Source organism: Ambystoma mexicanum, chromosome 5p, assembly GCF_040938575.1.
Source record: "Ambystoma mexicanum isolate Mex_15411 chromosome 5p, UKY_AmexF1_1, whole genome shotgun sequence".
NCBI classification, from domain to species: domain Eukaryota; kingdom Metazoa; phylum Chordata; class Amphibia; order Caudata; family Ambystomatidae; genus Ambystoma; species Ambystoma mexicanum.
In genome coordinates, this window is record NC_090930.1 from 875630622 (window position 1) to 875652870 (window position 22249).

The following is a 22249-nucleotide window of genomic DNA, read 5'->3' on the forward strand; positions in this document are numbered from 1 at the left end:
TTCCCGTGATCGGGCTCAGACCACCAAATCACTGTAAACATCCCTTGATTGGGTTCTTCCTTGTCATTCTAACACAGTTCATGATCTTCTCATCTCATTAGAAAAGCAGGGTTCACGTCCCCTAATTTTCGTCCAGCATCCCTAGGTTGGGTTTACTCTTGCCACAGTTTATAAGAAAATCACTCTAGACCACCTCGGTTCACTTTGTACCAAGTCCGGGTCCGGGTCTCAGCCCCCAGTCAGGCTTTCCTTGAAGGCCCCAGCCAGGCTTTCCTTAAAGCACCAGCCAGGCTTCACGCAGTTATTTTAACACAATGGGCCTCATTCGGAGTATGGCGGTAAGGGATAGCGGCCACCGGTAACGAGACCGGTGGCGGTAATCCCTTACCTCCATACTCCGAGTTCCCTCTGCGCCCTCGCCCTTAACGCCTGCTTTGAGCAGGTGTTAAAGTCGAGGGCGCAAAGGGGCCTCCAAGCCAATAACGGTGACCGTAATGAACAGTCACCGTAATTTGCATCTTCCCCATTCCCATTGAGCCCTATGGGGGATCATTTTGGAATGGGGAGGAGCCTTGGTGAATGGGGAATTACCGCCCCGCCAACCTTGGAATGGGGCGGTGATTCCGCCATCCACCAAGGCACTGCCGTTCCGGGTACGGCGTCAACCAAGGCGTTAATAGCGCCATTGGTTAGCGCCGTACTCGGAATGAGGCCCAATGTTCTTAGGGTTGTAACTGGTCACCCTAATTCGTGGTTATCCCTCAGTCAGGATCACATTTTCCTTAGCTTTTATTCACTTTATTTAAGTCCGGTTTTTGCCCAAAGTCAGGCTTTCTTTTAAAGACCCAGTCAGGCTTTCTTTTAAAGCCACCACCAGTCAGGCTTTCCTTTAAGTTGTCGGTTAAAGACTTTTGACTGTACAAGGGGATTTTACTCAACCCTGTATGACCACTTTGACCTCTTAGCGCAGGCTCTCCTGGGGCCCTCTGTTACTCATAGTTTTAACAAAAGGGGACCAAGCAGAGTCTTTCGATTGAGCACCCATGTGGAACCAGACCACTCTGCAGCCTGTCTTTTCCCTGCATTTTTAACAGTTCTGTAACAAACAGGCCCTCATTCCAACCCAGGCGTTAAGGGTTTAACGGCGCCGTCGGCGCCGTTAACCCTTAATGCCTGATTTTCACCTTAACGCCTGCTTTTAGCAGGCGTTAAGTACCAAGGCGCTAAGCGTCGTAATTAGCGCCTTCCCCACTACCATTATGCCCTATGGGGCAAAAATGGGAATGGGGAAGGGTAAATGGGGATTGGGGATTTACCGCCCCACTCACCTTGGAATGGGGCGGTAAATCCACCATCCACCATGGTGTAAACGGAGTTTACACCATGGTGGTAAAGTAGGGAACTTACCACCTGGGTTGGAATGAGGGCCACAGTCTTTGTTTTTGAACTCCCCTTATGTTGCCATTTTGCAACCTTCTCTCAACATAGTTTGCTTTACTATCGGTTCCCCCTCTGACTCACCGGCTGTGATGAACCGATTGGTGTTTCTTCTCTTTGGAGTCAAAGACGATACCACAGTAGCAAGCATCTCTCCCTGCCTTGGTTATCAGTGTAGGAGTGCTCCATGCACCGTTGACATCTGCTACACCACACGCTGGCTGTTATTCACGGTCTGATGATTCCTTTCACAGAGGCTTTGTTTGACTGGGTCAAATGGGCAAGGGCACTTCTATCCTTGTCGTCCTTTTGGTTCTATCTGCCTTTTTCCTCCTCTTGAAATGCTATACTGGAACAGTTGACTCGCTGTGCAGTCTGCCTTGCTCGTAGTGTGTTCTCGTGCTCCAGCTTTTATCGTTGTGGGGAAGGGAAAGGGCCATCAGGTGCTTATTATCAATTGACTGACTCTGCCTGACCCTTGTGTTGGGACATGTCAGGTTAACGGCTCTGATGTTAATCCATTGTTTTTCATGGTGTAAGAAAGTGCTAATGTCATAAAAAAGGGGGGGTAGAGTTTCTGAATATCCTACACGGTAGGATGGGGAAAAGGTCTTATAAGGAAGGGGGTAGTGCGTCTCACCCATCAGCACCCCAAATCCACTCCCTGAGGACCCCTTATCCAGGTGATCCTCCCGCACTGGTCCACCCCCAGGAACTGGATCCAATAGCGATGGCCATGTCCTGGCCACCTGGATGACAGATCCCCAGGGACTAGTCAATGAGACACCTTCAGGTTTCTCACAATATTCGTGATGCAGCAAAAGATGGTCACCATGGATTTAAAAAGTATGATATGATATGATATGCCATTTATAACACACCTACACACAAGTGTTTCAAGGCACGAAATGGATGGCAATACTACTTGAGGTTGCTTAATAGTCACACCTAGGCAGTAGAGGGAGCAGAATGCAAAAGCCTGTCCCAAGCCAGAGCCAGATTGCTTGAGAGGCATTAGGGAGCAGGGTAACAGACTGACAGGAGGAGCATAACTAGAAGAGTTACCATGAGTTACCATCTCCGGTTCCGGAAGCACCGCAAATCCTTCCTCTTTGCTTCTGCTTTCTCTCTCCCTCTCCCCTGCTAAATTCTTCACTGAAACTGCACTGAATCTGCAACTGGGACACTCTCACCGACCTCGGTCCTGGGCCCAGCCACTCTACACTTGCACTGCCTCCCTGGCAACCCCTGCACTGCGGGACTGTCTCTGTATCCCTACAGTCCCCCCTTCCCAGCAATTGTCTGCACTTACCTTGCACTTGCCACCAGCTGGCCCTATTTATTTATTTTTATTCTACTTACTTTGTACTGCACTTCCCCCCTCCCTTTCCCCTTGCACTTTTTCCCTTCCCCCTACCCCTGCACTTGCGCGGTCTGAATGACACCTGGCCTAGTAGGATCGTTGTCTGTCTTCCCCTTGTTCCCCCCTCCCTGCCTCGTCGCGCCTTGAAACACTTGTGTATAGGCGCGTTACAAATGCCATATCATATCATATCATATCATGCCCACCCTATTTTGGGCCATTAAAAGAAAAACCAAAAATCAGTACGATGACCCCTGATAATTAAATATCAGATAGCAATTAATTGTATTTTGGGGGGTCCTTGTTTACAAGCTATGCCACTAAATGAGAGACATGGCCCACAAATAAAAGTTTGTGGAAGAAAATTTGAAATAGAATGCCTTTGAATCCAAAAGCGGCCAGGGCCTGTTAGTCTTCGACAGTAAACAATTATTCATTCCCTGTGTTTTCATGGGAGCACATTATATCCTGGTTTGTGATCATGGTGTGCAGTACGTCTCAGTGATTTTCAATGATTGAGCAAATTCTTGAGATGTAAAAGACATAGTTTACATAAAAGAAAGATCCTGAACAAAGTTTTAGAATCCTGAAAGTGGAATAGAAAGGATGTTATTTTTTCCACTTTATTCCCAAGAAAAGAATTTCAATTTAAATAATCAATGTCATTGTTCCAAATAACATTGTGCAGAAAAGAACGTATTCTCCCTCAATTGGACTATTAACGCCTCTTAAAGTTAACTTACTGATTATGTTTCTATTTCAATATTATAATCTCAGCCTTGTGTGACCCTTTAATACATCAATATATTCTGCTGTCTAGAATAAAAACCTCTACCCCAAACTCATGCCTGTAGAGTATGAGTAATCAAGTCTATCCTACAAAAGGTTATTGTATATATGTCAAGGCTAGAGACCAATAGTGCACACCATTTTAAAGTGAATACATTCTATTTTAAACCATTTTGTTTCTCTGATATAAACAACGTTAGATTTCAGAGGAAACAAAGTGAATTGTATTATTGTAAAATGTTTTCAAAAACTGTTTTTGGTTATCTTGTGAAACAGACAAGTGGTGGTAATGTTTATGTATTGCAGAGGATTTTACTCTTTCGTCTATGATAGTTTTAGATGTGCTTTGTATTGTGAATGTAAACATTGGTAAGACATTATCAGGCAGGTTGCATTTCTTTTCTGTAGACAAGCTCCGTGTATTTACGTGGAATGTTATGGTTGAGGTCCACTGCAAGTTAGGGGCCCACTTTAAAGTTCTTGGTTCATATTCATATTATAAATAGCCTGTTTTCTGTCCCAGATTTTGGGGTGGAATGACCATAGTGGGGGTTATGAGACTAGGTAAAACTTCTCTGCAAAAAGAATCAACCATTAAAAATGCAGATATATTTCATAGATTGAAGGCATTGCAGCCACAAGTGCTGTAACAGTTTAAAGTGAGTTGAGCACAATTAAACCAGCTTAAAAAGCATCTTGAAGTTGAAGACAAGAGTTTAGGCTGCTTCTCAACCTCTGAGTTGCTGTGTGGTTCATGAACCAGTCTGTGGTCGGTCTCCAGGGACAAAGTGAATGCTTTGTTCTTCACTTGCACACCAGGAAGGTTGCAAGACAGCAGCTGCTGGGATCCTTCACCTCCAGTGATCAGAACCAGTTTCCACTGTGCAGGCCTTGGTCCATAGCAGTCACCCCAAACATTCCCTCGGGTTAAGAAACGAGCTTGCCTCTTCCTTATGGTTTTCTGTCTTCACCTCTGTGGAAGAGGGCTTTCGAGAAGACTGTACTCCCAACAGACTTCCAGGTGAATCCTTATTCTTTCAAAGTCCAAACATTATTTGACCAAGTGGAGGCTCTTCTCCCTTTCATAGGGACAATAACACAGTGGATTGGTTTGGTTACCTTCTTGCCTTCTGATGGGGTCCCATCCTGTCTGTTGTTTCTTGAACTTCTTGCCTTATGATGTCATACCCAGAGTGATTTGTCTGCAGGAAATTGGTTGGGGGACAATCATTTTGTAGGTACTACCAAAATCTAAGGTGGTGTGACCACTCTGTGGACTGAAGCTCTCTCGTGGGCTACTCAAATTCCCTGCTTTATGTAGTATGCCATCATCAAAAGGATTCCAGTAATCAGCAAATGGGTACAAGAGGCCCATAGTAATGACAGTGGGTCTTTACAGTTTAAAGCACTGGTTCCCAGGAAACACCCCCCAACAACAGGAAGATTTTGTTTACTCTGGAGAAGGTGGATAGTCATCTCAGGAGGATTTCCTGGGTGGGACCCAAACTGTTGTTGTGTGTAAAGTCAGCCCATACAGCTGGATACACACCAGGCACTGTCCACCAAGCTGACACACAAATGACATCAAGTGCTTGCGGATGTATAACTGTGTAATCCCAGCAGCCATCATGTCAAAACTTGAACGACTTATATTTAGGGAGCGCAGAATTATCATATTTTGAACCAGAGGTGTATGAGTTAAAAAGCCAATGTTGGCTGTTGGAACTTTAGGCTCCAGCAGCTGTATTCAGAAATGCACATATGATCTTGAACCTGGCCTTTGCCACTAGAAGGCAGCAGCTGCTGTTCAAGGATATCAGTAGACAGTCACAATTGAGGTTTATTGGAAAAGAATATGATCTGTCCTTGAGCATTATGAGGATGAACTTGGTTAGTAGAAGTCACTCGCAAAGGCATTATTACCTGCATCACTTAATCTATCAAATTAAAAAAGATAAGGCTATTTCACTTTTGATAGATTAAACAAAGTTTTTTAATGATATATATATATATATATATATATATATATATATATATATATATATATATATATGTTAGCACATGGAGGATAGAAAAAACCTGCACTCCATGCATGAGGTCGTTAAATCCCAGAAGAATGAGAAAAACTCGAATCCAATTAGAAGGTAAAAACCGAGTTTAATAAAAGGTAAAAAATACAAGGCAAAAACACACAACAGGCAATACAGGACGCCTAGGCAGTATCCTTAGCGACGCGTTTCGCGCTTCCCTGAGCGCTTGATCACGTTAGGGGGATGTGTAAAAAACAAAGGTAGATATGGCAGATTAGTCCTTCTTCCATGTTGCCAACAAACATAAGCTCACAGAGTTGCATGATACCATGGCGGCCATTTTGGAATGTAATCAAGGGCTGCAATAACCATAGAGAGTGCAAGTTTAGACACAACAATAAAATGCAAAGCACGATAAAAGCCCACGTAAAAAATGTGGAAATTTAAAGTAAATAAATGGAAGGAGCAGGCAATATAATGATTGTCAATAACACTTGCTATACAGAAATTAGTACAAATAGGCAAGAATTAAAATTCATATAAAAACCGCAGCTGTGACATGAAGTACAAGTATCTTCCTCTGGAAGCTTAGCGGCTAAGCTTGCCAATAGCTAGCAAATATGAATACACAAATATATAGAAGTATGAAATGCAAGTGCATATCTTCGCTAATCATAGTAGTGTATGATATATAGTACATAATAAGAACACAGCTCGGACAAACCTATATGCAACCTTCCAGATAAAAAAATATATAGCAAACTACAATATAAAGTGCAAGTGCATTAGGCCATGGGCATATCATTCTAACCAAGTAGACTGGTCAACCAGGTTACCATAAGCATATCATTAAGGATTTAAAAAATGATCTATTTAATACAGTCTCAATAATAAAACATGTAGTAAAATGCAATATAAAGTGCTAGTGCAATAGATGGTAAACCTGTCACTCTAGCAACATGGCCCAGTTGAAAAGGTGGAATAAACATAAAGTGCAAGTGCACTTATTTATTGAAAGATTATGAAATGAGTGAATGCAACCTTTAAGATGAAAGCATGTAGCATACTGCTATATAAAGTGCAAAAGCATGAGGTAATAAACGTAACTCTCTCGCAGCATAGCCTAGTTGAAGAAGGTTAGGTAATCATAAAATGCAAGTGCATGACAGAATATTTGAGCTTATTATGAAAAAAAGGTACAGGCAATTATATAGAAGAGGAGCAGTATCAACCACTAGAGTTTCAGGGTACAGATATGAACATGTACTCACAGAATTCAAACCCCCTAACCACAGAAGAGAAACTGGGGCAAGACAGCCAAAGTTCACCAACTAAACAATGAAAAAAGTTGGATAATGTAAATGATAAAGGTTAGAAAAAAAAAATATTTCTTTAAAACAAACATTAAATAAATAGACAAGTCCAAGTCAGGTCAATAAACAGTTTTGTAAATAAGTAAACATAGAAAAAAGGAGAAGCAAAAAAGGCAGTATACCTATGGCAGAAGGTCAAGATCAAATAACAAAGGGCAGGAGAGAAGGAAAATATGTATGCAAGTGCAAAAAGGAACTAAATAATTAAAATGATTAAGTTCCCACAAAAGTATATAACTCCTCGTCAACATTGTGCCCATTGGGATACTTAGAGTCAAAATCCAGAATGAACCTGGTTTCAAGCTGTCTCAGTTTTAAAGTGCGATCACCTCCCCTTGGGTCAATCGGTACATGGGCGACAGCGAAAAATGTGAGTAAACTGACATCGCTGTCATGTTCCTGCCTAAAATGTTTAGCCATGGGGTACGTGGGATCAAAGTTTTTGATGGCTCTAAGGTGCTGTAAAATGCGGAGCTTAAGAACACAAGTCGTGGATCCCACATACCATTTACGGCAGGGGCAAGCTAGAACATAAACCACAAATGGGGTCTCACAATTGATAAAATGTTTCAGCTTAAATTCTTTGCCAGTGACAGGATGTGCAAAAGATTTACAGGTGGTTGCATGAGGGCAGACTTTGCATTTTTGGCACTTAGTGAAACCCTTAGGTAAGGCAGGTAGCCAACTGGTCCTGCTGGAATTAGTCTGGATGGGGGGCAAATAACTAGAAACCAGTCTGTCCTTTAATGAGGGTGCCTGCTTATAAGTTAATGTGGGGCATTTGGGAAGAAGTGGACCAAGGTCTTTATCCAACTTGAGGATGTGCCAGTGTTTTACAATAATCTTACGGACATCATATGAGGCCTTATTAAATGTAATAATAAGGCGAGGTTCATCCTGATCCTTATTTTTTTTCCTCCTAGCAGAGCCATGTAGTAACATTTCTCTTGAGAGTGACCGTGCTTTAAGAAAGGCCAACTCAATGATCTTTTTTTGATAACCTTGATGTAAGAAGTCGGCTGCAGCCACCCTGCAACAGTGGTCAAATTCCTTAATATCCGTGCAGTTACGCCGAAAGCGAATGAATTCGCCATAAGGGATACTGTTTTTACAGGAAAGCGGATGACAACTCGTTGCATGGAGTGGCAGGCCAGTATTGGTGGGTTTTTTGTGCAGGGAAGTATGGATGCCTGAATTGTCCAATCTTACATTCACATCCAAATATACAATATTGGTAAAGCTGTGACATTCAGTGAATCTCAAATTCACGACATTGGTGTTAATGCTGTTCACAAAATGTGCCCACTCGTTCTCATTTCCCTTCCAAATGATAAAAATATCATCGATATACCGCCACCAACCAATAACTTGTGTGGAAAAACTAGCTAAAAGTAGCTCAGACAGGAAAGTAGCCTCCCACCACCCCATGGTAAGATTAGCATACGATGGTGCAAAGGTACTGCCCATGGCAGTGCCCCTAACTTGATGGTAGAAAGAACCCTCAAAAAGAAATACATTGTTAGTTAAGCAAAACAAAAGCATATCCAAAATCATACCATTGTGCCCCAAATAATTCAAAGAACGAGTGTCCAATAAATATTTGCAGGCTGCCAATCCAACCGTGTGATCTATAGATGTATAAAGGGAGACAACATCTAGGGTTGCCAACATTAAGCCTTCCTCCCAAGGTATATCAGAGATATGACTCAAGAAGTCCTTTGTATCACGTAGATACGAAGGCAGGACTGACACCAACGGGAACAAAGTCTCATCGATGAATTGGGCCATATGTTCAAGGAGGGAACCACATAAGGTTACAATCGGCCTGCCTGGTGGATAGATCAAGGATTTATGAGTTTTAGGCAAAAAGTATATAGTAGGAATGGTATGACTCACAGGCACAAGAAACTTAGCAAGCTCATCTTCAATGAGGCCTTTCTCGGCCCATTTGGTACATAAGGTGGTGAGCCCCAACCGTATTTCAACAAAAGGATTCTTAGAGAGTCTAGAATAACAGCATCGATCTCGTAGCTGACGATTAGCCTCAGCCACATAACATTCCCTATCCTGAATAACTATATTGGAGCCCTTATCAGCAGGTTTTATCACAATATTAGACAGATTCTGTAATTCATTAAGGGCCGATCGTTGTGAGATAGTAAGATTCTGTTTGTTATTACAGGGTTTCTTGCGAAGTTTACGAAAATCATTCACACACAAATCGTGGAATGCCTCAATACAACCACCTACTGAGAATTGTGGGTTAAACTTAGACTTGTTTTTCAATTTAGTGCGTACATCCCAGTTGGGATCAATGTCAAAGTCAACTGGATCAAAGGTGGACGGATCAAACAATTCATTTTGAAGACAGGCCAAGTCCGTCAAGTTGGAGATATCAGAGATAAGGAGGTCAGTGCGGCCACTACGTGGCACGGATGGTTTGAATTGAGGAGGGTTGATGGAGAAGAATTTTTTTAGTCTGACTTTGCGTACAAATTTGTCGAAATCTAAACGTGATTGAACATAGTCAAACTGGGTAGTAGGACAGAAATTTAAGCCCAAAGAAAGTAATGAAGCTTGTGCACCCGTGAGGGTGTGTGAGGACATGTTTATAATACAATGAAGATTCATGTTGTCTGTGGTAGCTACTTCGCCCCAGAGCGCATCGACCTGCCCTGTTGTTGTACATCTGAGCCGCTTCCCACGACAGCCTCGACGGGTCTTTTTCCTTTTGAGAATTTCTGATCGTTTCCTCTCCCTCTTCCTCTTCCCCTGTTCTTTCCACGGCCTCTGCCCCTCTTTTGGTTTTTGCCGTCTTGACATAAAAGTCTCATTTCGTCTAAAAAATTTAGTTTAGTAGGTATTTCATCATTTTCTGACACAGAAACATCAGATTCAGAAGAGACAGTTTCTGCCTCCCCCACTTGTTTAGAAGATGATTGAATGTTGGAGCTTTTACGCAGAGAATCAAATCGCTTGGCAAAAGTAAAAATGCGACCTGATTCATAGTCAATCTTATCTCTGATAAACTTTCTGTGTTTACGTTGCTTGATCTCCTCTTCATATGTAATAAGATCTTCTTCAATTTTACTACGTAATTTTTTGCCCTCTTCAGTACTAGGAATGTCGCATAAGTCAGATTCCAATTTGTCAAGATGTGAAAGTACAACCTTGCGATCCAAATTGGCATATTTTACTAAAATTTTCAAAAACTGCGCAGAACAGTGACTGCTGGCACCTCCCCACTCTTCAAGCATGTTGGAATCCTGGTCCTCGAAGGATGGTGTGATCATAATTCGCAGTCCACGGGGTACACGACCCACATCAAGATAGTTTTGTAGGGAGTGCTCCTCCCACCACTTTGATATCTCCTTTTTGCAGAATTTTTCTATTTCACGGAGCAATGCAACTTCAGTAGAAGCGGTGGTGGTAATTCTTTTGGCTCCATAGGTGGATGTCACTGCAGGTAAATCCTGCTTCTCGTTAAATAAGTCCCTGGCCTGGAGAAGCCGGGCTGCCACCCTAGCGTCCTGCATGCCTGCGCGTGTGATTGCCAGAAAAAAGAGAAATTAAGCTCGAGCAACAAATAATGTTCTCGGCTAGTACCATCCAAAAATAAAAAGAATTTTTATATACTAGGAAGGTATAAACAGGGAGCGACCTCAGCAAAGCAAAAAACGTCCACAATGAATATGATGTGGAACGATACGCAGGAAATGTGGAAACCGGCGTGGAGTGAGTGTTGGAAGCACTATGCCAACATGTAAGCCATAGGAAGATAGAAAAAAACCAAAATAGACACCTACCTGCGAGCCATTGTTCGTGCGTCCTCCGGCACACAGTACATCAGCTAGCAACCAAGGGCTATCGGTTTTAACTCCCTAGAGGGTGCCACACTCGAACTCCAGTTAACAGGCAGTCAGCCGACGGCTGCAACGTTAGATCCCCTAGATGCGAGCGTGGAGAAATCGCGCATAATCCACAGCAGAATAAAGGTTCCTGGTGCTGGTTTGTAACATGGCACGCTCCATGTAAAAATAATGTTAGCACATGGAGGATAGAAAAAACCTGCACTCCATGCATGAGGTCGTTAAATCCCAGAAGAATGAGAAAAACTCGAATCCAATTAGAAGGAAAAAACCGAGTTTAATAAAAGGTAAAAAATACAAGGCAAAAACACACAACAGGCAATACAGAACGCCTAGGCAGTATCCTTAGCGACGCGTTTCGCGCTTCCCTGAGCGCTTGATCACGTTAGGGGGATGTGTAAAAAACGAAGGTAGATATGGCAGATTAGTCCTTCTTCCATGTTGCCAACAAACATAAGCTCACAGAGTTGCATGATACCATGGCGGCCATTTTGGAATGTAATCAAGGGCTGCAATAACCATAGAGAGTGCAAGTTTAGACACAACAATAAAATGCAAAGCACGATAAAAGCACACGTAAAAAATGTGGAAATTTAAAGTAAATAAATGGAAGGAGCAGGCAATATAATGATTGTCAATAACACTTGCTATACAGAAATTAGTAGAAATAGGCAAGAATTAAAATTCATATAAAAACCGCAGCTGTGACATGAAGTACAAGTATCTTCCTCTGGAAGCTTAGCGGCTAAGCTTGCCAATAGCTAGCAAATATGAATACACAAATATATAGAAGTATGAAATGCAAGTGCATATCTTCGCTAATCATAGTAGTGTATGATATATAGTACATAATAAGAACACAGCTCGGACAAACCTATATGCAACCTTCCAGATAAAAAAATATATAGCAAACTACAATATAAAGTGCAAGTGCATTAGGCCATGGGCATATCATTCTAACCAAGTAGACTGGTCAACCAGGTTTCCATAAGCATATCATTGAGGATTTAAAAAATGATCTATTTAATACAGTCTCAATAATAAAACATGTAGTAAAATGCAATATAAAGTGCTAGTGCAATAGATGGTAAACCTGTCACTCTAGCAACATGGCCCAGTTGAAAAGGTGGAATAAACATAAAGTGCAAGTGCACTTATTTATTGAAAGATTATGAAATGAGTGAATGCAACCTTTAAGATGAAAGCATGTAGCATACTGCTATATAAAGTGCAAAAGCATGAGGTAATAAACGTAACTCTCTCGCAGCATAGCCTAGTTGAAGAAGGTTAGGTAATCATAAAATGCAAGTGCATGACAGAATATTTGAGCTTATTATGAAAAAAAGGTACAGGCAATTATATAGAAGAGGAGCAGTATCAACCACTAGAGTTTCAGGGTACAGATATGAACATGTACTCACAGAATTCAAACCCCCTAACCACAGAAGAGAAACTGGGGCAAGACAGCCAAAGTTCACCAACTAAACAATGAAAAAAGTTGGATAATGTAAATGATAAAGGTTAGAAAAAAAAAATATTTCTTTAAAACAAACATTAAATAAATAGACAAGTCCAAGTCAGGTCAATAAACAGTTTTGTAAATAAGTAAACATAGAAAAAAGGAGAAGCAAAAAAGGCAGTATACCTATGGCAGAAGGTCAAGATCAAATAACAAAGGGCAGGAGAGAAGGAAAATATGTATGCAAGTGCAAAAAGGAACTAAATAATTAAAATGATTAAGTTCCCACAAAAGTATATAACTCCTCGTCAACATTGTGCCCATTGGGATACTTAGAGTCAAAATCCAGAATGAACCAGGTTTCAAGCTGTCTCAGTTTTAAAGTGCGATCACCTCCCCTTGGGTCAATCGGTACATGGGCGACAGCGAAAAATGTGAGTAAACTGACATCGCTGTCATGTTCCTGCCTAAAATGTTTAGCCATGGGGTACGTGGGATCAAAGTTTTTGATGGCTCTAAGGTGCTGTAAAATGCGGAGCTTAAGAACACAAGTCGTGGATCCCACATACCATTTACGGCAGGGGCAAGCTAGAACATAAACCACAAATGGGGTCTCACAATTGATAAAATGTTTCAGCTTAAATTCTTTGCCAGTGACAGGATGTGCAAAAGATTTACAGGTGGTTGCATGAGGGCAGACTTTGCATTTTTGGCACTTAGTGAAACCCTTAGGTAAGGCAGGTAGCCAACTGGTCCTGCTGGAATTAGTCTGGATGGGGGGCAAATAACTAGAAACCAGTCTGTCCTTTAATGAGGGTGCCTGCTTATAAGTTAATGTGGGGCATTTGGGAAGAAGTGGACCAAGGTCTTTATCCAACTTGAGGATGTGCCAGTGTTTTACAATAATCTTACGAACATCATATGAGGCCTTATTAAATGTAATAATAAGGCGAGGTTCATCCTGATCCTTATTTTTTTTCCTCCTAGCAGAGCCATGTAGTAACATTTCTCTTGAGAGTGACCGTGCTTTAAGAAAGGCCAACTCAATGATCTTTTTTTGATAACCTTGATGTAAGAAGTCGGCTGCAGCCACCCTGCAACAGTGGTCAAATTCCTTAATATCCGTGCAGTTACGCCGAAAGCGAATGAATTCGCCATAAGGGATACTGTTTTTACAGGAAAGCGGATGACAACTCGTTGCATGGAGTGGCAGGCCAGTATTGGTGGGTTTTTTGTGCAGGGAAGTATGGATGCCTGAATTGTCCAATCTTACATTCACATCCAAATATACAATATTGGTAAAGCTGTGACATTCAGTGAATCTCAAATTCACGACATTGGTGTTAATGCTGTTCACAAAATGTGCCCACTCGTTCTCATTTCCCTTCCAAATGATAAAAATATCATCGATATACCGCCACCAACCAATAACTTGTGTGGAAAAACTAGCTAAAAGTAGCTCAGACAGGAAAGTAGCCTCCCACCACCCCATGGTAAGATTAGCATACGATGGTGCAAAGGTACTGCCCATGGCAGTGCCCCTAACTTGATGGTAGAAAGAACCCTCAAAAAGAAATACATTGTTAGTTAAGCAAAACAAAAGCATATCCAAAATCATACCATTGTGCCCCAAATAATTCAAAGAACGAGTGTCCAATAAATATTTGCAGGCTGCCAATCCAACCGTGTGATCTATAGATGTATAAAGGGAGACAACATCTAGGGTTGCCAACATTAAGCCTTCCTCCCAAGGTATATCAGAGATATGACTCAAGAAGTCCTTTGTATCACGTAGATACGAAGGCAGGACTGACACCAACGGGAACAAAGTCTCATCGATGAATTGGGCCATATGTTCAAGGAGGGAACCACATAAGGTTACAATCGGCCTGCCTGGTGGATAGATCAAGGACTTATGAGTTTTAGGCAAAAAGTATATAGTAGGAATGGTATGACTCACAGGCACAAGAAACTTAGCAAGCTCATCTTCAATGAGGCCTTTCTCGGCCCATTTGGTACATAAGGTGGTGAGCCCCAACCGTATTTCAACAAAAGGATTCTTAGAGAGTCTAGAATAACAGCATCGATCTCGTAGCTGACGATTAGCCTCAGCCACATAACATTCCCTATCCTGAATAACTATATTGGAGCCCTTATCAGCAGGTTTTATCACAATATTAGACAGATTCTGTAATTCATTAAGGGCCGATCGTTGTGAGATAGTAAGATTCTGTTTGTTATTACAGGGTTTCTTGCGAAGTTTACGAAAATCATTCACACACAAATCGTGGAATGCCTCAATACAACCACCTACTGAGAATTGTGGGTTAAACTTAGACTTGTTTTTCAATTTAGTGCGTACATCCCAGTTGGGATCAATGTCAAAGTCAACTGGATCAAAGGTGGACGGATCAAACAATTCATTTTGAAGACAGGCCAAGTCCGTCAAGTTGGAGATATCAGAGATAAGGAGGTCAGTGCGGCCACTACGTGGCACGGATGGTTTGAATTGAGGAGGGTTGATGGAGAAGAATTTTTTTAGTCTGACTTTGCGTACAAATTTGTCGAAATCTAAACGTGATTGAACATAGTCAAACTGGGTAGTAGGACAGAAATTTAAGCCCAAAGAAAGTAATGAAGCTTGTGCACCCGTGAGGGTGTGTGAGGACATGTTTATAATACAATGAAGATTCATGTTGTCTGTGGTAGCTACTTCGCCCCAGAGCGCATCGACCTGCCCTGTTGTTGTACATCTGAGCCGCTTCCCACGACAGCCTCGACGGGTCTTTTTCCTTTTGAGAATTTCTGATCGTTTCCTCTCCCTCTTCCTCTTCCCCTGTTCTTTCCACGGCCTCTGCCCCTCTTTTGGTTTTTGCCGTCTTGACATAAAAGTCTCATTTCGTCTAAAAAATTTAGTTTAGTAGGTATTTCATCATTTTCTGACACAGAAACATCAGATTCAGAAGAGACAGTTTCTGCCTCCCCCACTTGTTTAGAAGATGATTGAATGTTGGAGCTTTTACGCAGAGAATCAAATCGCTTGGCAAAAGTAAAAATGCGACCTGATTCATAGTCAATCTTATCTCTGATAAACTTTCTGTGTTTACGTTGCTTGATCTCCTCTTCATATGTAATAAGATCTTCTTCAATTTTACTACGTAATTTTTTGCCCTCTTCAGTACTAGGAATGTCGCATAAGTCAGATTCCAATTTGTCAAGATGTGAAAGTACAACCTTGCGATCCAAATTGGCATATTTTACTAAAATTTTCAAAAACTGCGCAGAACAGTGACTGCTGGCACCTCCCCACTCTTCAAGCATGTTGGAATCCTGGTCCTCGAAGGATGGTGTGATCATAATTCGCAGTCCACGGGGTACACGACCCACATCAAGATAGTTTTGTAGGGAGTGCTCCTCCCACCACTTAGATATCTCCTTTTTGCGGAATTTTTCTATTTCACGGAGCAATACAACTTCAGTAGAAGCGGTGGTGGTAATTCTTTTGGCTCCATAGGTGGATGTCACTGCAGGTAAATCCTGCTTCTCGTTAAATAAGTCCCTGGCCTGGAGAAGCCGGGCTGCCACCCTAGCGTCCTGCATGCCTGCGCGTGTGATTGCCAGAAAAAAGAGAAATTAAGCTCGAGCAACAAATAATGTTCTCGGCTAGTACCATCCAAAAATAAAAAGAATTTTTATATACTAGGAAGGTATAAACAGGGAGCGACCTCAGCAAAGCAAAAAACGTCCACAATGAATATGATGTGGAACGATACGCAGGAAATGTGGAAACCGGCGTGGAGTGAGTGTTGGAAGCACTATGCCAACATGTAAGCCATAGGAAGATAGAAAAAAACCAAAATAGACACCTACCTGCGAGCCATTGTTCGTGCGTCCTCCGGCACACAGTACATCAGCTAGCAACCAAGGGCTATCGGTTTTAACTCCCTAGAGGGTGCCACACTCGAACTCCAGTTAACAGGCAGTCAGCCGACGGCTGCAACGTTAGATCCCCTAGATGCGAGCGTGGAGAAATCGCGCATAATCCACAGCAGAATAAAGGTTCCTGGTGCTGGTTTGTAACATGGCACGCTCCATGTAAAAATAATGTTAGCACATGGAGGATAGAAAAAACCTGCACTCCATGCATGAGGTCGTTAAATCCCAGAAGAATGAGAAAAACTCGAATCCAATTAGAAGGAAAAAACCGAGTTTAATAAAAGGTAAAAAATACAAGGCAAAAACACACAACAGGCAATACAGAACGCCTAGGCAGTATCCTTAGCGACGCGTTTCGCGCTTCCCTGAGCGCTTGATCACGTTAGGGGGATGTGTAAAAAACGAAGGTAGATATGGCAGATTAGTCCTTCTTCCATGTTGCCAACAAACATAAGCTCACAGAGTTGCATGATACCATGGCGGCCATTTTGGAATGTAATCAAGGGCTGCAATAACCATAGAGAGTGCAAGTTTAGACACAACAATAAAATGCAAAGCACGATAAAAGCACACGTAAAAAATGTGGAAATTTAAAGTAAATAAATGGAAGGAGCAGGCAATATAATGATTGTCAATAACACTTGCTATACAGAAATTAGTAGAAATAGGCAAGAATTAAAATTCATATAAAAACCGCAGCTGTGACATGAAGTACAAGTATCTTCCTCTGGAAGCTTAGCGGCTAAGCTTGCCAATAGCTAGCAAATATGAATACACAAATATATAGAAGTATGAAATGCAAGTGCATATCTTCGCTAATCATAGTAGTGTATGATATATAGTACATAATAAGAACACAGCTCGGACAAACCTATATGCAACCTTCCAGATAAAAAAATATATAGCAAACTACAATATAAAGTGCAAGTGCATTAGGCCATGGGCATATCATTCTAACCAAGTAGACTGGTCAACCAGGTTTCCATAAGCATATCATTGAGGATTTAAAAAATGATCTATTTAATACAGTCTCAATAATAAAACATGTAGTAAAATGCAATATAAAGTGCTAGTGCAATAGATGGTAAACCTGTCACTCTAGCAACATGGCCCAGTTGAAAAGGTGGAATAAACATAAAGTGCAAGTGCACTTATTTATTGAAAGATTATGAAATGAGTGAATGCAACCTTTAAGATGAAAGCATGTAGCATACTGCTATATAAAGTGCAAAAGCATGAGGTAATAAACGTAACTCTCTCGCAGCATAGCCTAGTTGAAGAAGGTTAGGTAATCATAAAATGCAAGTGCATGACAGAATATTTGAGCTTATTATGAAAAAAAGGTACAGGCAATTATATAGAAGAGGAGCAGTATCAACCACTAGAGTTTCAGGGTACAGATATGAACATGTACTCACAGAATTCAAACCCCCTAACCACAGAAGAGAAACTGGGGCAAGACAGCCAAAGTTCACCAACTAAACAATGAAAAAAGTTGGATAATGTAAATGATAAAGGTTAGAAAAAAAAAATATTTCTTTAAAACAAACATTAAATAAATAGACAAGTCCAAGTCAGGTCAATAAACAGTTTTGTAAATAAGTAAACATAGAAAAAAGGAGAAGCAAAAAAGGCAGTATACCTATGGCAGAAGGTCAAGATCAAATAACAAAGGGCAGGAGAGAAGGAAAATATGTATGCAAGTGCAAAAAGGAACTAAATAATTAAAATGATTAAGTTCCCACAAAAGTATATAACTCCTCGTCAACATTGTGCCCATTGGGATACTTAGAGTCAAAATCCAGAATGAACCAGGTTTCAAGCTGTCTCAGTTTTAAAGTGCGATCACCTCCCCTTGGGTCAATCGGTACATGGGCGACAGCGAAAAATGTGAGTAAACTGACATCGCTGTCATGTTCCTGCCTAAAATGTTTAGCCATGGGGTACGTGGGATCAAAGTTTTTGATGGCTCTAAGGTGCTGTAAAATGCAGAGCTTAAGAACACAAGTCGTGGATCCCACATACCATTTACGGCAGGGGCAAGCTAGAACATAAACCACAAATGGGGTCTCACAATTGATAAAATGTTTCAGCTTAAATTCTTTGCCAGTGACAGGATGTGCAAAAGATTTACAGGTGGTTGCATGAGGGCAGACTTTGCATTTTTGGCACTTAGTGAAACCCTTAGGTAAGGCAGGTAGCCAACTGGTCCTGCTGGAATTAGTCTGGATGGGGGGCAAATAACTAGAAACCAGTCTGTCCTTTAATGAGGGTGCCTGCTTATAAGTTAATGTGGGGCATTTGGGAAGAAGTGGACCAAGGTCTTTATCCAACTTGAGGATGTGCCAGTGTTTTACAATAATCTTACGAACATCATATGAGGCCTTATTAAATGTAATAATAAGGCGAGGTTCATCCTGATCCTTATTTTTTTTCCTCCTAGCAGAGCCATGTAGTAACATTTCTCTTGAGAGTGACCGTGCTTTAAGAAAGGCCAACTCAATGATCTTTTTTTGATAACCTTGATGTAAGAAGTCGGCTGCAGCCACCCTGCAACAGTGGTCAAATTCCTTAATATCCGTGCAGTTACGCCGAAAGCGAATGAATTCGCCATAAGGGATACTGTTTTTACAGGAAAGCGGATGACAACTCGTTGCATGGAGTGGCAGGCCAGTATTGGTGGGTTTTTTGTGCAGGGAAGTATGGATGCCTGAATTGTCCAATCTTACATTCACATCCAAATATACAATATTGGTAAAGCTGTGACATTCAGTGAATCTCAAATTCACGACATTGGTGTTAATGCTGTTCACAAAATGTGCCCACTCGTTCTCATTTCCCTTCCAAATGATAAAAATATCATCGATATACCGCCACCAACCAATAACTTGTGTGGAAAAACTAGCTAAAAGTAGCTCAGACAGGAAAGTAGCCTCCCACCACCCCATGGTAAGATTAGCATACGATGGTGCAAAGGTACTGCCCATGGCAGTGCCCCTAACTTGATGGTAGAAAGAACCCTCAAAAAGAAATACATTGTTAGTTAAGCAAAACAAAAGCATATCCAAAATCATACCATTGTGCCCCAAATAATTCAAAGAACGAGTGTCCAATAAATATTTGCAGGCTGCCAATCCAACCGTGTGATCTATAGATGTATAAAGGGAGACAACATCTAGGGTTGCCAACATTAAGCCTTCCTCCCAAGGTATATCAGAGATATGACTCAAGAAGTCCTTTGTATCACGTAGATACGAAGGCAGGACTGACACCAACGGGAACAAAGTCTCATCGATGAATTGGGCCATATGTTCAAGGAGGGAACCACATAAGGTTACAATCGGCCTGCCTGGTGGATAGATCAAGGACTTATGAGTTTTAGGCAAAAAGTATATAGTAGGAATGGTATGACTCACAGGCACAAGAAACTTAGCAAGCTCATCTTCAATGAGGCCTTTCTCGGCCCATTTGGTACATAAGGTGGTGAGCCCCAACCGTATTTCAACAAAAGGATTCTTAGAGAGTCTAGAATAACAGCATCGATCTCGTAGCTGACGATTAGCCTCAGCCACATAACATTCCCTATCCTGAATAACTATATTGGAGCCCTTATCAGCAGGTTTTATCACAATATTAGACAGATTCTGTAATTCATTAAGGGCCGATCGTTGTGAGATAGTAAGATTCTGTTTGTTATTACAGGGTTTCTTGCGAAGTTTACGAAAATCATTCACACACAAATCGTGGAATGCCTCAATACAACCACCTACTGAGAATTGTGGGTTAAACTTAGACTTGTTTTTCAATTTAGTGCGTACATCCCAGTTGGGATCAATGTCAAAGTCAACTGGATCAAAGGTGGACGGATCAAACAATTCATTTTGAAGACAGGCCAAGTCCGTCAAGTTGGAGATATCAGAGATAAGGAGGTCAGTGCGGCCACTACGTGGCACGGATGGTTTGAATTGAGGAGGGTTGATGGAGAAGAATTTTTTTAGTCTGACTTTGCGTACAAATTTGTCGAAATCTAAACGTGATTGAACATAGTCAAACTGGGTAGTAGGACAGAAATTTAAGCCCAAAGAAAGTAATGAAGCTTGTGCACCCGTGAGGGTGTGTGAGGACATGTTTATAATACAATGAAGATTCATGTTGTCTGTGGTAGCTACTTCGCCCCAGAGCGCATCGACCTGCCCTGTTGTTGTACATCTGAGCCGCTTCCCACGACAGCCTCGACGGGTCTTTTTCCTTTTGAGAATTTCTGATCGTTTCCTCTCCCTCTTCCTCTTCCCCTGTTCTTTCCACGGCCTCTGCCCCTCTTTTGGTTTTTGCCGTCTTGACATAAAAGTCTCATTTCGTCTAAAAAATTTAGTTTAGTAGGTATTTCATCATTTTCTGACACAGAAACATCAGATTCAGAAGAGACAGTTTCTGCCTCCCCCACTTGTTTAGAAGATGATTGAATGTTGGAGCTTTTACGCAGAGAATCAAATCGCTTGGCAAAAGTAAAAATGCGACCTGATTCATAGTCAATCTTATCTCTGATAAACTTTCTGTGTTTACGTTGCTTGATCTCCTCTTCATATGTAATAAGATCTTCTTCAATTTTACTACGTAATTTTTTGCCCTCTTCAGTACTAGGAATGTCGCATAAGTCAGATTCCAATTTGTCAAGATGTGAAAGTACAACCTTGCGATCCAAATTGGCATATTTTACTAAAATTTTCAAAAACTGCGCAGAACAGTGACTGCTGGCACCTCCCCACTCTTCAAGCATGTTGGAATCCTGGTCCTCGAAGGATGGTGTGATCATAATTCGCAGTCCACGGGGTACACGACCCACATCAAGATAGTTTTGTAGGGAGTGCTCCTCCCACCACTTAGATATCTCCTTTTTGCGGAATTTTTCTATTTCACGGAGCAATACAACTTCAGTAGAAGCGGTGGTGGTAATTCTTTTGGCTCCATAGGTGGATGTCACTGCAGGTAAATCCTGCTTCTCGTTAAATAAGTCCCTGGCCTGGAGAAGCCGGGCTGCCACCCTAGCGTCCTGCATGCCTGCGCGTGTGATTGCCAGAAAAAAGAGAAATTAAGCTCGAGCAACAAATAATGTTCTCGGCTAGTACCATCCAAAAATAAAAAGAATTTTTATATACTAGGAAGGTATAAACAGGGAGCGACCTCAGCAAAGCAAAAAACGTCCACAATGAATATGATGTGGAACGATACGCAGGAAATGTGGAAACCGGCGTGGAGTGAGTGTTGGAAGCACTATGCCAACATGTAAGCCATAGGAAGATAGAAAAAAACCAAAATAGACACCTACCTGCGAGCCATTGTTCGTGCGTCCTCCGGCACACAGTACATCAGCTAGCAACCAAGGGCTATCGGTTTTAACTCCCTAGAGGGTGCCACACTCGAACTCCAGTTAACAGGCAGTCAGCCGACGGCTGCAACGTTAGATCCCCTAGATGCGAGCGTGGAGAAATCGCGCATAATCCACAGCAGAATAAAGGTTCCTGGTGCTGGTTTGTAACATGGCACGCTCCATGTAAAAATAATGTTAGCACATGGAGGATAGAAAAAACCTGCACTCCATGCATGAGGTCGTTAAATCCCAGAAGAATGAGAAAAACTCGAATCCAATTAGAAGGAAAAAACCGAGTTTAATAAAAGGTAAAAAATACAAGGCAAAAACACACAACAGGCAATACAGAACGCCTAGGCAGTATCCTTAGCGACGCGTTTCGCGCTTCCCTGAGCGCTTGATCACGTTAGGGGGATGTGTAAAAAACGAAGGTAGATATGGCAGATTAGTCCTTCTTCCATGTTGCCAACAAACATAAGCTCACAGAGTTGCATGATACCATGGCGGCCATTTTGGAATGTAATCAAGGGCTGCAATAACCATAGAGAGTGCAAGTTTAGACACAACAATAAAATGCAAAGCACGATAAAAGCCCACGTAAAAAATGTGGAAATTTAAAGTAAAT